This window comes from Engraulis encrasicolus, chromosome 7 (assembly GCF_034702125.1).
Source record: "Engraulis encrasicolus isolate BLACKSEA-1 chromosome 7, IST_EnEncr_1.0, whole genome shotgun sequence".
NCBI lineage: Eukaryota > Metazoa > Chordata > Actinopteri > Clupeiformes > Engraulidae > Engraulis > Engraulis encrasicolus.
In genome coordinates, this window is record NC_085863.1 from 24133570 (window position 1) to 24150007 (window position 16438).

The window sequence follows — 16438 nt, forward strand, 5'->3', positions numbered from 1 at the left end:
TTTCTCTGCTGAGCATCTAAAGCATGAAAGCATGTAGGTTACACAGTGTGTAATGTGAGGCAGAGGCCTCCATCCCCCTAAAGTGTGTTATCGCACGTGCACACACTCGCACGCACAAACACACACACACACACACACTACTGCTCCAGCTGTTACCATTCTTTCTCTCCCTCTCTCTCTCTCACTGTCTCTCTCTCTCTCTCTCTCTCACACACACACACCTGATCCACCTGGTCACAGTGCTTTGCGACACACTCCAGCAAAGATCAGCAGGGCAAGCCTGTCCTCATCACAAGGAGAGTGACCTTTACAATGCTAGATAAACACACACACACAGACAGAGACACAGACACAGACACACACACACAGTAAAGCAAGAGACCCCATGAATACTGAAGACAGCAAGAAATACAATCCAATGTGAGAGTGGGCCCTTGTCCTAGCTGTATGCACATAGTTGCAGCCGAGGAGGATTTCAGTATACAGGTAGTAGCTAAAGGCGGCATACACTGTGCGATATATTCAATAGTGGCTATTAAGCTCCTTCTCACACTGCACGAGGGAATTTAACCATTTAAAAGTTCACATCTCGACTCACGTCCTCACCCTACACTAGTCGACAGTCGGATTTGAGCAGAATGCTCCCACTGTGCGAGACAACAGGCATGTTTCCCGGGTCTGCAGAGGAGGGAACATGCACACCTGAGGTGGAGATGAGGACGCGCTCAAGAGTGAATCGCGCTGCCCTATGAATTTGTGCATGTGTAGTGTCAAATCGGGTCGTAGCACTGCTTTAACTGTGCAATTTACTCACGAGGGACGACAAGGATTTCAAACAATTTTGATTTTCTTGCGACCCTGCGATTGCATGATCGCAAGGTGAAATCGCTTTTTGTTACCCCATGTACACTACTCGATGTGAGACTCACGATTGACCTGTGATTGAGCAAGATATTGCCCCGACTCCTAAAGAGTCATGCGAGTGCCAAATCGTGACAAAAGTTGCACAGTGTAAGCCCACCTTAAGCCCAACACAGCACAATGCATTCAATTATCAGCAGTAGCTCAGCAGTCATGGGTAAGCAATTAGGGCCCAAGGTTGCCGGTTTGACTCTCAACACGCCAGGTTGGTAGGAGGAGTAATTAAACTCTCCCCCATCCTCCTCCATGACTGAGGTACCCTGAGCATGGTACCATCACGCCACACTGCTGCCTTTGGGTTCCATTAGGGCAGTGATACTCACTATTTTTTCTCAAGAGCCACACAGGAAGAAAAAAAACAGGAGGAGAGCCGCCCATGTATATTAACATACCACACCTTTGAAAATGTTCATAAAAAAGACAAAAGCAACATATTTTCAATTAAGATGCATATTCTTATTTATTACCTTAGTAGTGGGATGCACAGAACAGTGCTTGCATGGCCTTGACCTTCTTGATGTTGTATTTGTAGTTTGTTGTTGCAATCACAGTGAGGCATTTGTCAGTCTGTTTCTCTGTTTCCTTTTGATAGTGTTCATGGTTGAAAATGTTGACTCGCAGGTGTATGTGCTCATAAAAAAAGACATCACTTTCTGCACAAGGGGTTTCAAAGTGGGAAATCTTTCCTCAGAAACCAAACTCCAGAAGTGACCAACCCCCTCTTTGAGTTCAGCTTGAAGAATGGCATTTGTTTGCAGCTCAACTATTTCACACTGCAGAGCAGCACGGTCACCAGGGCAGAGCTGAGGGTTACGTGGCGCTATTCCGACATGTCGCTATTCCGACGTTAATGTCTATTGTCGGAATACCGACACGTTTTCCACCGTCCGCCGCTATTCCTACATGCCGCTATTCCGACATCCCTAACCTTAACCCTAACCCTAACCCCTAAAAAGTGTCGGAATAGCGGCATGTCGGAATAGCGATTGCCCCCCGAGCTGAGAGATGGATGGAGTGAGAGAGGACACATCCCCGTTGAAGGGGCTCTCAATAAAATTGAAAATGCTCTGGTGCTCAATCACATCACTAAATGCAATCACATCACTAAGGGCAGTCATGGGTGAGCGGTTAGGGCGTCAGACTTGCATCCCAGAGGTTGCCGGTTCGACTCCCGACCCTCCAGGTTGGTGGGGGGAGTAATCAACCAGTGCTCTCCCCCATCCTCCTCCATGACTGAGGTACCCTGAGCATGGTACCGTCCCACCGTACTGCTCCCCATGGGGCGCCACTGAGGGCTGCCCCCTTGCACGGGTGAGGCATGAATGCAATTTTGTTGTGTGCAGTGTTCACTTGTGTGCTGTGGAGTGCTGTGTCACAATGACAATGGGAGTTGGAGTTTCCCAATGGGCTTTCACTTTCACTTAAATCTGGACTCAAACTCAAGCTTTAGTTCCTCCCAAACTGTAACGAATCCAGTATAGCTGAAATGCTGCAGCAGTGATGGGTCTCCACAGTATCCACAGAACAGTTATTTTGCTTTGGAATGCTCTGACTGCCCTCAGCATGTCACTTGGGAGCTTGTCCCTTCCTTGCAGGGCTTGAAAACGAAATTATTTTTCAAACGTTCCGTTCCGAACGGTTCAGGCAAGTTTCAGTTTAACGTTTTCGTTCTTGCAATCGTTCCCCCACAAAAATATCGTTCCTGAACCGGTTCGGAACGAAAAATAACGTTCGTTCTTAACGTTCCTGCAGTGTTTAACGGCCATATTAAGTCTATTTTCGTGGACTTTATCTTAGAATAGACGTACTCATTATTTCCCCTTGATTTACACAGCTATTCTCAAAAATAATAACACACCCAAAAACACTCCATCCATCCTGGCAGACTTAACCTATGCCTATAATTCTTATCTACAGTAGCCTATGCCAGCCCAGTAGCAGTGGGTGGAAATGTTGATTAGGGAAGCACAATACAGAATAGTGCAGGTGACGTTAGCATAATAAGAGGTGTCGATAGGCATGGATTTCAGTTCTTGCCTAGCTCTATTTAATAGGCCATGATGAGGTTTGCAGCAAGTGAAACATGTAAGTAAAAGGGACACAAGCTTGCTCCACAAAAAAATCCCAAACTGTTTTGAGATGTGCACGATGCAAGGGGTCACTAGAGAAGGGACAGGTTGCATAGTCTAAAACCTCGGTATGCTCTCAGATATCGGCTACCAACCATTCCAGCGCAAGTCCATCACCACAAAACCGGAGACCTTTTGTAGCCTAACAGACAAGCGTCACAAAATAGTAAGAGTTTCCACGTAGGCTACTCCAGATCCCCATCAGCCCAGCCCTCTGCACGACAGAAGAGAATAATAACTGAAACAACAACAAATGCGCTGTCTTTCTCTATCCCTGCTTGTTGTCACACGCGACCTCGTGATGACAGCCAGGAAATATTGCGCATTACCGAGGAAACCATCGAAACATTGAGCGGGCCAGCTAGCGTCCATCTGCCACGAATGACTTCATCCCGCACTGACCACAACAACAGATAAATAAGACGTCCTTGATTACAGCACATAAAACACCAGCTCTCACCTCCCTTCTCTACAACCGACAGTGGGATACACTGCGCACAACAAAAGCACCTCAGTAGCCTAACTTTACGACAACATAATTAGCCATATTGAACATCGAGGCACTCGGCGGTGCCATTACAAGTAGTAAGCTAAACATGACTTACCCACCAGTTGCCTCTCGAGAGCACTCTGCGAATTAGGTTCATCAAATCGCCTATCCAATTCCTTTGCAAATCATAGACTGTATGGTCCAAATACCGTCCCTGTAGGAATCCCAACACCGATCTCAAGACATGTTCTCTTTTGCTCTCCATTGTGTCAATATAAAACTCTGTACTGTCCGTGAATGAGACTGAAGAACAGCGCGGGTAAAGTGTCATCTCTCTTACAAAAACTTATTTGATATTGGTGGTCACAACTTTAGGGCGGGTTTATTAGAGCCAACTTCCAATCACTACAAGAAAGCCAGGAGAAGCACATCCGTAAAATTTACCCAGGAAGTTTCTCCATACAATGCACAGCATTACAGCCGCACTCTGATTGGCCAATGCTCCTCAATGTTTTATCAATCGGCGGCAAGAGCTCAGGTGAAGCAAAATGCTGTTGCTGTGGGCTATGCATGTACACGCCAGTAGCCGAACTAAAAGACTGCTCGTCGCCATGGTTACTCCTCAAACAAAATCGTGCACTTGTATGAAATATAGAGAACGAACCGTTATTAACCGGTTTGTGGATTTCAGAATAACGTTTTTGTTCCGGAACACTTGAAGACCATTTCGTTTCCGTTTCCGTTTCCGTTCCTTGTAAAATTCCATAAAATTTCGTTCGTTTTCGGTTTTCGTTTTCGTTCCTTGAACCGGTTCGGAGCCCTGCTTCCTTGTAGTTGCAGGTTGAGAGAATTCAGGTGACATGTAATGTCAGTAAGGAGGGCCAGCTGCACAATCCACTGTGTGTTTTTCAACTCTGGCTGTTGCTTCCCCTTGCTGTCCAAGAAGGTGCTGATCTCAGGAAGGAGGCTCAGGAACTGCTCCAGCACTCCCCCACGAGACAGCCATCTCACTTCATTGTGCAACACCAGGTCGCTGTATTCTGTTTCGTAGTCATCAATTAATTGTCTGAAATGTCTGTGATGAAGTGGTCTTGCCACAATGTAGTTAACCACATGAACAACAATTTGCATGATGTTTTGAAATGCTTGATTTTTCAATTTTGACACCAAGGCCTCCTGGTGTATGATGCAGTGGAATCTGGTGAAATTTGGAATGTCATCCCTTTTTTTCATGAGGCCAACAAGACCCTTCTCTTTGCCTCACATGCTTGGGGCACCATCAGTATAGACACTTGCTAGTTAGGACCAGCTGACCAGTTATTTTCCTCAAAAAATGCCAAGATTGCATTGAGGATATCCTCTCCTCTTGTTTGGCCCTGGAGTGGTATTTCAGCATTTCTTCTCGAAAAGAGCTTTCCTTCGGGAATCGTACCCAAACGCACAGCTCAGCTACGTCTGTGACGTCAGTACTCTCGTCTACAGCGATGCTGAAACACGGGGCAGAGTGCAGATCCGAGAAGAGCTGTTCACGGACCTCCTTCCCTATATTCTCCATTCGCCTCATTATGGTGGAATCGGACAGTTGCAGTGCTTTTAATCTTTAATCTCGTCTCTGTTGGTGAAGTCTCTGAAGACTATTTCTGCGGACGCCAAAAAACAGTGTTTAACGGTTTCAGAGTCAGAGAAAGGTTTTTTGTCCCAGGCCAAAATCCAAGCTATCTCATAAGACGCCTCTGTCAAAAGCTCCGCAGTGGAGTTTGTTTTGTGCACAAGTCGCTGCTGCTCACAAACTGAAGCAGTGAGCTGCGTTATTTTACTCTTCCTTTCGCCACTGCCAGGGGGGTATTTTACGTTAAATTGCGGATGTTCCATTTTGAAGTGCCTCTCTAAATTGCTCCTTTTGAAGCAGGCATGGGTTTCGTTGCATAATAAGCAAAGTGTGGCCGTGTTGTGTAGAACAAACAAAAACTCATCTGTCCATGTGTCTTGGAATTTTCTGTGCTCGTCTTGTATACTTCTTGCCTTTCTTTCCTTATTTTGACTTTCTGTGTGGCTGCTCGTTCCCTCCTCCGGGTCTGCATACTGATCCTCACGCTCTCTCCCTCTGTTCCTTTCATCTCTCTGCGTCTGTCCATCTCCTGTATCAGTTCTCACCGCACTCTGTCTCTCTCCATCTCCTGCCTCACCGATTTTCCGGCCCTTTTTAATAACAAAACGATCCATTTTTTGACAGTGATTCGTGCATCTCACATGATGTCCTACGTTGCTTAAAGGGGTATGCCACTATTTTGGGGCTCAGTACTGTTAAAATCCCTACCCTAGGTTTAGTAAGGAGGAAATTGGTCCTATTTTTCACAACAGTGGCTGTCTTGTTTTAGACTCCCTCTGGAAGGCGAAATGTAGCTAAGCTAGCGAGAGTGAATGTAAACACGTAGCACCACCCACTACACATGATTTGAGAAACTTTTTTTTTTTACTCCTAATTGACTCGCGATACACGCTTGTTTATACCGAGTACACATAACAAAAAAAGGTCTCCTAATTGCCGTCTTGGCAGTTGGGATTGTTGGGACTATTTTTTTGCTGACCGCAGCCGTGCGGACTTTTACATGCCGAATTACTGCTGCTCCACAACAGCTGACGAGCTGGGCTGACGAAGAAGTTGAATCAGCTGCTCACGTTTAAATGTATTAATACATTAATCTTTATTATTTATTTAGTATGCCCATGAAAACCGTATAGGCCTAACAGTAGGAGGAAATTACGTGCAACCATGCAAAGACTTGTATGTGAACCAGCACAATTCAACTAACTGAAAAATAAGGGCTGGCATGTCTGACATTGAGACACTGATGCTGGACCAAAATACTAGCTCTCTTGGCTGAACCGGCCACCAGAAGTTAGCATGGAGAGCGATCCTGCAAGATTTACAATTAGGCAAGGCTACTAACAACAGAGATGTTTGTCTGAGCTGACATGTATCAAGATGAGCCACCTTCGATCGGGAGTTTACTGCATTACGATTGTGGCTGCTTTGTGGATTGTATCAAGATGGGCCATATCTTCCGGAGATTATTGAAGAGGAATTACACTGATTGTGGATGTGATTCATTGTTTATTACACATTTCACATGCTCTTTTCTGCGGGATCAACTCGAAAGTTGAAGGACACCGTTGTTTCATTTACAAGCCTCAGACCATAAGTATTGTGGCTATTATTACACAGCTGTTTTGGTTAGCATGCCGTGTACATTTCCCTCGATTGCAGTAGTCAATGTGTCGTAGGCCTATCACATCTGAACAGTAACCTAAGAAAGGCGTTGTGTTGTCCCCCTCTTCCCTGTTGTTCTGTTGATTCAGAGAACAGAATAATAATTTGGCCATAGCTTTCCGTCATAGCTGACAATCTGGAAAGCTTGGCTATTCATTTTTAGCTCAGAGTATGACTGCTGAAAGCTGCCTACTGCCACGAGCCGCAATAAGAATGACTTCAATAGCTGCGCTCGTCTCGCAGCTTTTTTCGAAGTTGTGCTATGATGGGACACAAAATCTATAGCTACATGGATCGACTACTGTATGCACACATCTATTTACATTGGCATACTGCACGTATTCGAACTTGAGCAACGGGAGCAGTGTATTCTAGCTCTGACAGCTGATTCAACTTCCTTGTTGACAGCCCAGCTCGTCAGCTAGTGGAGCAGTAGTAATTTGTGATGTTCTCCGTGCTAACTTCTGGTGGTGTTTGGTTCAGCCAAGAGGTAGTTTGGATCAGCTGCAGAATCTGTGTGGCAATCGGTGTGGCAATGTCAAACATACTTTATTTTTTAGTTTGTCGAATTGTGCTGGGTCACATAATATCTTTGCATGGTTAATTGCCTCCTACTGTTATGGTTTACATGGTAGCCTAACACTGCATAAATAAATAATAAATATCATATACATTTATTCAAACGTGAGCAGCTGATTCAACTTCCTTGTCAGTCCAGCTCGCTGTTGTGGAGCAGCAGTAATCCGGCATGTAAAACTCCACACGGCTCGTCAGCAAAAAATAGTCCCAACAATCCCAACTGCCAAGACGGCAATTAGGAGACCTTTTTTTGCTATGTGTACTCGGTATAAACAAGCGTGTATCGCGAGTCAATTAGGAGTAAAACATGTATAGTGGGTGGTGCTACGTGTTTACATTGACTCTCGCTAGCTTAGCTACATTTCGCCTTCCAGAGGGAGTCTAAAACAAGGCAGCCACTAATGTGAAAAATAGGACCAATTTCCTCCTTACTAAACCGAGGGCAGGGATTTTAACAGTACTGAGCCCCAAAATAGTGGCATACCCCTTTAATGGCAATGCTGCCCACGCGCGAATTTCAACTTCAGTGCACGTATCAATAAACAACTGATTGTGAGGTGTGTTGCTAGGTAAGGCGGCTCCCTTAGGACAAAATTAGGTCAGGGTTTTGTCGTTGCATATGCTATTTATTGTAATGCGTAGCTGCGCCCACTATGGTCAGTAGGCTACTTATGGATGACTTATATATCTATATTTTTTTATTCATTTTTTTATTTTTGCTTGCGAGCCGCCAAGTAGGGCGTCACGAACCGCCTGAGGCTCGCGAGCCGCGCAATGAGTAACAGGGCATTAGGGGCTGCCCCCTTGCGTGGGTGAGACATGAATGCAATTTCATTGTGTGCACTTGTGTTCTACGGAGTGCTGTGTCACAATGACAATGTGAGTTTGAGCTTCCCAGGTGGGCTTTCACTTCACTATAATTCAAAGCCATGTTCTTCAATGAAAAAGGTAAAATCAATACAATGGTTCAATATGTCCTCACATTTTAAACAGCCATTGTCAAGGATTAGGAGAAGGTGTTTGCTTGCTGGCTAAAAACACATTTGAAATAATTTATTTTAAAAAGACATGTACCTCATTACCCCTTGCAAGTCCAATCCACCATCCATAAGAAATATGGTACATGCATGTGAAACAGTTAATGGTATTGATTCCTTGCTGGAGACCATGTGTTTAATGAAGAGTAGCCTATAGGCGTGAAATTGACATCTTGCAAATACAATAGTAATGATCTTATGTCTCTGGTGGGCAACACACATGGCAGCAAATCTTCTAATCAAGCCATTGAATGTGAAGCCAATCAAGACACACTTTGAAGCAGCGGCACTTGGGCTAAAATAAACGTGTAAATGTATGCCAATGACGCATGTGATCTACAGTATGTCTATAAAAAGACAAAATAAAAAGACGCATACAAACTGTCTCCTTAGTATAGTTCTTTTGCACATTGCAAAGTATTTTTAACACCTCTGTGCTTTGTTGGAACATATGTGGACTTCCTGTGATTGGAAAAGCAGTCACTGCCATCCACGCTTTTTTGGCAAAGCGGAAACAAGGTAGCTGAGGCATGCGTGAAATTGACATCTTGCAAATACAATAGTAATGATCTTCGGTCTCTCGTGGTTAACACATGCAGCAGAATGCCTCCTCATGTACTTCAGGCTGAAAAATTATTCAGCATTGGAAACATTTTTTTCTCACAGTCAAGATGGAGAGCCTGGTTTGTGTATATGCCTACTGTATGCATGTTGTAAGTGTTTCGACTTTCCTGAAAATCCAAACCGCAAACGGTAGGTGATGTGACAAGTCCAATCTCGCTGTTGAATGTGAAGCCAGTAATTTCCAGACACTTTTCGAGGCAGCGGTGTACAAACTCACGTGGGCTTAAATAAAGGGGAAAGACTAATTATCAGCAATCACACACAATATTGAGGTCTTCGGAGTGCATTTTTAATCACCATAGTCTTCCAAATACATACTTGCTGTGCTTTTCACACCTTACAACTGAAAAGACACACGGGCTCTCCTCTTGATGTACCAAGAACCACAATGGGGAAGTGCTTCTCAAAGACAATGTAGAGAAGACAGCTCACTGACGTCATAAGACCATAGTACGGCATGGCTGCAAACGGAGTCACTTTCTTCTTCTACGGTCAGTATACTATGGTACAGTGCAATGCCACTACCGCCAGGGCTGGAGTGTGGAACAGGTCAGAGGACACAGTGAATTTTTGATAGCTGTCATTAATTATCCCCCGCAATTAAGGCTGATCGACAGCTGTAATTTGGGCACAAACTGACCATTGACAACCGGACATCCTCCTTTGGCTGAGGTCGGAACAGCAGCCGCTCGCACCCACAATGCAATTCAAATTCCTGCTATCCAGAAAGATTTTGCAGAGTTTCCGGCGTCACATTTTTTATCCATCATGGTGTCGCATCCACTAACCCATGCGCACCGTGTCCTTAGGCTACACCCCCATACTACACCATGAACAATGCATTTTTCAGTGAGCAATTGTTCTTTTCTAATCTACATTATTCGGTGCTTACTATGCAAATGGAAGTACCACTGAAAGTGCAACTAAGTTGGTACAGCGACTTGTCAAACTGGTTTTCGATTACAGCCGTCACTTCAGTCATAATTCCAGTAATTCACAATTCATTCTTCTTGCTATGTATTTTTTACTGTTGTTTTATTTGATATGGACCATGCATTTTGTGTCTGATGTAAATAAAGAACTGAATTGAAAATATATGGAATTCGAACCTGCAAACCTCTGATTCCAAGGCGGACTCCTCCTAAACATCAGGCAATGATTGCGCCTTCGGGAGAAATGTCTTGGCAGTCTGTTTCCGTGTCCCAAATGGTGCACTTGTGTACTTCCAAAATTTCCATAGACACTACACACTAAAGGTCATTGCACTGACACAGGTGCGCCATTTCCATTTGAGACAATCATGCCCTCAGCCTCGTCATCTGGTGGATGGTTCTTCTCTCCTGTGCAGCTCTTCTCTGCCTCTGTGTGCCAACCTGCTCAATATTCAGTCATGCCGAGCTGGTGGCACAATACATGGGCTCACCACTGATGTCTCTGCCAGGGATGAATGAATTAAATTGTTGGTCATCGTGATCACAACCCACTCATAGCACACTCTGAGTGCCTTTTAATATGCGACCTTGCCTCCTACACTTGCGCTTGTCTCCTCGTCCCGCCTCCTGGCCCCTCCTCCGTGGAGAAAACGATAAAGTTTCCCAGCTGTCAGCCTAGCCACAACAACTTTTGAGGGTCTGTTTTTCATTCACCATCCCAATTGCAAATGAGAAAAAGACTCTACAATTGAGCTTTTGCAAGATATTGAAATATAATGCTGTTGTCAGTGATGTCATCATGACGAGAAGCAAGTGGAGGAGGCAAGGTCACATATTGCAACGCACTCATTGGAATTCACCTCCAGCCTTGGCATCGCCTCAAACACCTAAGGCACCCATGCTACTCGTACGCCGAGGACCCCAGTTCAAATCCAGCCCAAGGTCATTTCCCGATCCTCCCCTGTGTCGCTCTCTCCTGCCACATTCCTGTCATCACCCTCACTGTCCTATCACAATTAAAGGCATTTGAAAAAGAAAGTGAAAGCGCACCTGGGAAACAACAACTCCCATTGTCAATGTGACACAGCATCCACAGCACACAAGTGCACACTGCACACAACAAAATTGCATTAATGTAAAAACCAGTGCAAGTGGGCAATGGCACTGCAAGGGAGCAGTGCAGCGGGACGGTACCATGTTCAGGGTACCTCCATCATGGAGGAGGATGGGGTAGAGCACTGGTTAATTACTCAACACAGCAACCTGGCTCATTTCACCCATTACTCACATGAGCAGGTGACAGTCATGACATTGACATTGAACAGTGCTAAGAGAGTGATAAGTCATGGAGGGAAGATGGCAGATCAGGGTTCCCACTCTTTTTCAAAAATCATTTTCCAGGACATTTCCAGGACTATTTTTGGATAATTCAGGACGGATATTTCATCCGTCGGACCCACAATTTGGAATGAGTTGTAATGAATGAGTACAGTGTGTTAGGGAAGAGGGTACGTCCAAAGACGTCATAAGAGCATAGTATGGCATGGCCGCAAGGGGAGTCACTTTCTTCTTCTGCAGTTAGTACTAAGGAGACTAGTGATAGGAGGGATTACATTAAACACTGACAACTGGATCTCCTCTCTTGACCAATTTTGCGAAGTTACAGAGTTCAGATTTTATCCATTATGACCACTGACCATGAGCACAGTGTCTTTAAGCAATGTCCTCGGACTACACCTAACCAATGCATTTTCCATTGAGTGATACTTCTTATCCAATGTACGTTATTTGCTTAGTACTGGCGGCAAGGTAAAATGCAAAGCCACTACCGCCAGGGCTGGAGTGTAGAGCAGGTCATAGGACATAGTGAATTTGTGTCAGCTGTAATTAAGGCTGAATGACAGCTGTAATTTAACCACAAACTGAACATTGATGACAGGACATCCTATTTTGACCGGGCCGGAACTAGCAGCAGCTCCTCGCACCCACAATGCAATTCAAATTGCGGAGTTTCCAGTGTCACAATTTTTATCGATCATGGCCTTGCATCCACTGCGCATGGTGTCCCCGGGCTACGCCCCCGTACTACACCGTGGCCAATGCAATTTCCTGCGAATAAGCGTTCTTATCCATTCTATGTTCTTTGTCCAAAGGTATTGACCTGGGTTGCGGTTGAAGATCACCAGCTGTCCCGCTAGTAGGAATCTGCTGGAGCTTGGGCGACCACACCCCTATGTCAAATTTCGCAAGCCCAGCACGTGTAGACTCTGTTCAATTGAAATTCTTTCTGATTCACAAAACGTTTATTCGGAATTAAATGAAAGTGCAGTGTAAACTCACATTAATGTCACATTATCTCAAAAAATAATACCTTAATAGTCTCTCTCATAGCAAAAAATAGTGTACTTGGATTTAAATGCATTCTCCACAAGACTTGACTTTGACTTTTTTGCTCACCAACCATTGTGGCCAGTGGTTTCTGTCTTTCTGCAAGCCAGTTTTGTTGCCAGTTTCTTTTTCTCTGGAATATTCTTGCATACAAACAATTGATGTGACTACTGTGATTTGTCACACCAAAGATCAAACTAGCTTTCAAAGTGGCTAGTGAGACTGAAAGCTCTGATCTCCAAAAAAGATAGCAGTACAATTTTTTGTAAGGAAGTGCTAGCACTGCCTATTTGTAGGCCTATTATGACCGTAAGCAGGTTTCCGAGAGATATATAACGCCATGATATCAGCTAGCGACTTTTCAGCAAGCCAACTAGCGACTTCTAGCGACTTTTGGCAACACTGAGTCAAAGAATATTACTGTGTATAAGTGCAATCAAAGATGGCAACCTGACCAAACTGTGTCTGTGTGTGTGTGTGGACAATAATGTATTCAACAGGTGGATATCAATTGAATCGTCATGTCTAGACTCGGAGAAGAGTAAAAATTATACCACAAACAAAATCGGGAAAAAGTTGAAGGAAAAAAAATCCAGGACAAATATTTTTTTCCAGGACATTTGGTGAATTTCCAGGACTTTCAAGGACTTGAAAACACATCTCTAAATGTCCAGGTTTTCCAGGTTTTCCAGGACGTGTGGGAACCCTGCAGATGGTGAAAAGGAACTTGTCATAGTTCTGTGAACTGGTGGCATCTGACAGACAAGGGTGCAACAAGTGGCAATTCCCTCACATGTAACAGATCCTTCAAATGATGTACTGTATATAATATTATATAACATGAGAGAAATATTGAAATAACAAGCTATGATCATTATCACGATACACTGAAAAACTGGACGTGGCCGCTCTTCGCTTTGAGGTACTCTACTAAATGCAGGTTGGCAAAAGTCCAAATCCATCTGCCCATTTTTACTGCCCCAAAAATGAAATCTGACTTTACTTTGTATATATTGACAAGACAGACTTGTACATCTACGATGTGTTTAGATGGGTAGATGGACTATAATGATTTCGCATGGTTCAAGGGAAATGAATAAGATGGATTTCCTGCATCTAGAATACATAGTTCATTGTTGTTTTAGTAAGATAAATGTAAGCCCGCACAAGATCAGATTCTAATGTCAGGGAAGTGCAGTGATGTGTCTAACTCACCTTTCCCGCTGCTGACAAGCACCTACACCGTAAAAAATAGAATTACGCATTGTTCAAGTAATTACATGTTCACAATTGAATGGACAGGAAATATGAATTATTATTAACCAACAGAAAAATCCACATCAAACCGATAGGTTGCATCTCAGTGATATGTGAATATAAAATAGTGAATATTGCAAATTGAAAATACTTAATTGCCACAACTGTTTATTCAGCGCATGCGCTTGTTGGCCACGACACGGGGTTTCCTTGTCAACATGGGAAGGGCTGGCAGGCAAGTTGGCAACATGTGATCCAGTTCCACTCCGGTTGAAGTTTTCTCAACTTTGTTTGCAGGATGGCCACATTTTGAAAAGGTACGTTTTTAACAGGCTGTAAGCAAGTGTACAACATTGTGTCCTGTTCAAGAAGTAATTTAACATGTCTGTGTGTGTTTTTATGAATGACAAGATTTCGTTTCACCATGTGCTAGTTTTGAACCAGTGTTTGCTAATGGGCTAGCTCATATGGCATTCATGTTAGCTAACTGTCAAGCGAATTCCTGCAGGAATGTTACGGACCGGCTGTTTGTTTATCTCATTTAAAAACCGTCAATGCATCTGTGGTACAGTATATGGCCCTCTTATTTAACCAGCGCGGTATTTCTGATTTCAATTTGTGGCATGTAATGGTTACAAGCAGACCGCATTAGTCCAGTGCCACACTGCCAGTCCACCTGTAGTAGCCATGTCATTTACTGGTAATGGTAACATTAAGGACTCAAAGTTCCTGTTATCATAGTCTGTGTTTTTTGTTACTGTTCAGCTGTTAGTAGGCTGAATAGTAGCGTGCGTCTGTGAGGCTGTAGGCTATTGCACACGTTTGTCTTTTGTTTTTGTTCATGCATTCACTTCTAACTTGTGCACATCAAATGAGCTAGCAATTAAAAGTAATCTTCATGCAATGTTATGTTGGTATGCTATGTGGCTCCTAGCAAAAGGCTTTTTCTTATGGATGCTAAACTTATTTCAAAATATCCTTTCTGGTTATGTTTCAGATAAGAGCAGCACATCTCCCATGTTCTTCAAGCACTGTGGTTTCTCCTTAGACCAGGACAATCTTCCCTGAGTGACACCAGGAGCTTCACCATAGGAGACCCCAAAAGGGAGTTGTGCCTTAAAGTCACGCCTTGTAAGATATCATCACAAAGGTGCGCTTTAGCTAATTTAGCAGTCGAATTTCATATTCAAATGTGAATGGTGTGCTTTTTCAAGAAATATGTTTTAAAAGGGACTTTTCAACAACAAAAAACACCTAGAAAATCAACATTAGAGGTGTACTGCAATGATTTTAGTTGTTCATTTGCAGAATTCAGGCCACCCATTCACAAATTTTACCTTTTTTAACAAATAGTCACCACTACTATTACATTGCAAGTGTTCATTATAAGGTGGGAAAATTGCATTTCACATGCATGAAAAGGGGGGTGCTCTCCATGGTTCGCCATTTTGAATAGTTTATTAATATTCAAGAAATATTAAATTTGGCAATAGGCAGAAAGGTTTCAATGAGCACCATAGTTGCAATGCCTACTCTGGCCACAATCTTACACAGTGCACCTTTAAGTTTTCTGGTGTTTAAGTTATCAGATCATAGCTTACTGCTTAAAGCCATGTGTCCTGATTTTATCTTAACCCAAAACGTCACATAATTGAGCATCCACACCTCGTACGCTGTTATGGTCCTTTAGTGGAACTATATGTACATAATATTCTCAAGGCATGATTGTCACAGTTGGGCATTGCTTGGCTAAGTATTCTTGTTGCTTGCCATTATAGGTTCTTGAAAGGAGAGAGCAGTGTCTATGTTAAAATCATGGTTGCTGGCATCAATTAATTGAATCATTACTGTCATCTGACAGCTGACCTTGTTTGGGGAAGGCTCTGGGTGACGCTGAGGACACATTGTTGACGGATCATGGTGCGTCTTGTGTTATTGCCAAATACTGTAAGTCATAAATTCTAACTCTATAAATGTGTTTGTGTATAATTTATTGCACTGCTTCATAAAATGAATGGAACACCTAAACAATGAAATGCAACTGTCAGTTGTGGGTTTCTTTTCTATTACTGTCAGACAAGCACTTTGGGTTCGGTGAGTTTCTGCAGATATTCTTTATTCATAACTGCTCCATAAGAACAGGGCAACATCCCAGCGATAGAACATCATTCTCGCTGATCTTCCACGGTAGAATGCACATTTTGCTGTGTCCTCTCAGCGCCTTTATACTGTGTGAGCTCACACAGCCCCATGGCCTGCCAGGCCCTTTACAGATGTTAATTAGGTCACTCACACCTCAGCTGAGCTGACACTCAATACAGATCACAATGCTGACATTGGAATGATATATATATAGTCACAGACATATACACATATAGTCATATACACATATCTCAATATTCCTGCATAGACATGTACATATAATAATCTGCATATGAATCATATAAGATAAAATTTAACCACATAAACTCCCCCATTTTGAGTCTCAAAAAGACTCACAAGGGTTACAATTTTTATCTTATATGCCTTCAATATTCAATCTTCAAATTTCAAATTTCAATTCTTAAATCGTTGGCGAAACCTTACATCTTGCAAAAAACCCCATTCTGCCAATTTAAGGGAAAAACAAGACGTGAAGGGAAAATTCCAACGATGGCTTCATTTCAATATGACAGCCCTGCATGTTCAGTTAAGAATTGATTTAACATGAATTTGTAACCATTCTGCATTAAAATTTTAACTGAGTACATCTGCAACCCTTAACCGTGTTACAGTGTTACACATTACATTATGGTTTATGTATCTATGAT